The sequence below is a fragment of the Leptonychotes weddellii genome, chromosome 8 (assembly GCF_054177405.1).
Source record: "Leptonychotes weddellii isolate Sample4059 chromosome 8, ASM5417740v2, whole genome shotgun sequence".
Lineage (NCBI taxonomy): Eukaryota > Metazoa > Chordata > Mammalia > Carnivora > Phocidae > Leptonychotes > Leptonychotes weddellii.
Window position 1 is genome coordinate 118160632 of NC_138376.1, and position 2300 is coordinate 118162931.

The window sequence follows — 2300 nt, forward strand, 5'->3', positions numbered from 1 at the left end:
ATCTATTAGAATGGCTATAATTAAAAGGACAGAAAATACCGTGCTGGTGAGGATATGGGAAACTGAGTCCTATTACATTACTGACAGGAATTGAACATAGCCACTTTGGAAAATAATTTGGCAGTTTCTTATAAAGTTAAACATAATTTACCAACTGACCCAGCAATTCCTCTACTAGGAATCTATCAAGGAAATGAAAACGTATATTCACACAAAGACATGTATATAGAAGCATTGTTCATCTAACCCCAGAGTCAAAATTATCCCCATGTCCACCAACTGGTATGTGAATAAACAAAAAATATATATACTGTATCCATTCAATGAAGTCTGTGCAGCACTAAAAAAGAAGAGAGATACTGTTACATGTTACGGGGTGGATGAATCCCCAAAACAGTGAAGGAAGCCAGTGCAATAGTCTACATATTATATGATCTCAGTTATACACAATGTTAAGAGGCAAACTGATAGAGACAAGACAGATTGGTGGATGCCCAGGCTGGGTGTAGGAACTGGCTTTAACTGCAAAAGGAATTGGCAGACTTTGGGAGGTGATAGAAATGTTTGAAAACATGATTGTGGTACTGATTGTGCAACTATAAATTACTAAAATCATTAAGCTACCCACTCACATTGGGTGAATTTTATGGTATGTAAGTTATACCTCAACAAAGCTGGGTTTTTTTTAAGATTTTATTTATTTATTTGATAGAGTTTTTAAAATATTTCTGAACATTCTCATTACAAGTTGAGTATGCCAATTAAATTATTTTGTGTTGTTAAAACATTAAAGCCAAATGGTCTAGATAAAATAGTCTTGAGGCAGTTTAAAAACTTGACTTAAGCATGAGATACTATTTATGCTACAAACGGGAATGATTCAGAAGAGAAGGAAGAAAAGAGCCCCTGCAAAGTATACGGGCCAACATATAAAAGGAGACCAAGATAGGTCACTATCTCTTGGAAAGCCGAAAAGAATTTTTGAAACCTTCCCAAATGGAGAGATGTCCCAAATCCTTGGTCTACGAACAGAACCATTTATTTTCATTCTTACCAAGCATGTTAGACAGTTCCCAGCATTTGTTCCTTATTAATTCACCTCTCTATGAAGTATTAACAATCTCCACTTTGCAGATGAGAAAACTGAGACTCAGTCTCGGCCCCCTCTCCAGCAGCCAGAAAGGGTGAAACAGAGCCTCAGAGCCAATCCAGTGTAATTCCAGACTGAAGCTCTCACCGTTAACCTTTATAATGTGCTGCTTTAATCTCCTTCACCCACCCTAGAGCCCCAGTGCTTAAAAGAGCAAAAGGCACTTAGTAACTAATAGGGGCGCCTGGGTGTCTCAGTCGTTAAGCGTCGCCTTCCGCTCAGGTCACGGTCCCAGGGTCCTGGGATCGAGCCCCGCATTGGGCTCCCTGCCTGGCGGGGAGCCTGCTTCTCCCTCTCCCTCTACTGTTCCCCCTGCTCTCTCGCTCTGTCAAATAAATAAATAAAATCTTAAAAAAAAAAACAACAGTAACTAATATTTCTCAGATAAATTTCAGTCTTCATACATATGGAGGTAATTAATTATATTGTGTTCTTAATAATCTTGTAGAAATAGGCTGAAATTGTTAACCATAATATTTTTCTTAAGATATATATGGTTTCTTCCATTCTCAATTATTAACACTAATGGGAGTATTTTATAATGTGGGTCCTCCAGAAATCATTCTTGTTTTGTTGTTGTTTTTACAGTGTTCTGGATTTTAGATCCTAACTCCTACTCCGTTAGAAGGTTAACCATTTTGATTTAGGAATGCACAATAGCATTGTCTTTCCCAAACTCCATCTCTACATTTCTAGAATTCTAGTATCCATTTCTCCCTGGGTGTCCAGACAGAAGATCAAGTAATCCTTTCCACCAAATGTTCTCCTCTTCCTCATTTTCTTATCTACCTTACTAGGAATAATATCTTCCCTGTCACTCAGACTTAGAAATCTGATAACCATGTCCAGTAATTGCCCAATTCCTATCATTTCTACCACCACAACATCCTTCAGACCATGTACATCTGATTCCTGCATGTAACCCTTTTGTCCTTCACAAAACATCTCATCTCACCGGGTTCCTATTACGAAGCAATTGATCCCTGGCTGTCAACTTTGGTTTTTTGTCCCATAAAGAATTTCCTCAAGTGCAAGTTCTTCATATCTCATTAACTCCAACTTGGTTACCTCTGAACATGGCTGGTTACGACTCAAAATGAAACCAGAGTGTGAAACATGCAACCAATACAGGGCGGCCAAAACTCAAAAT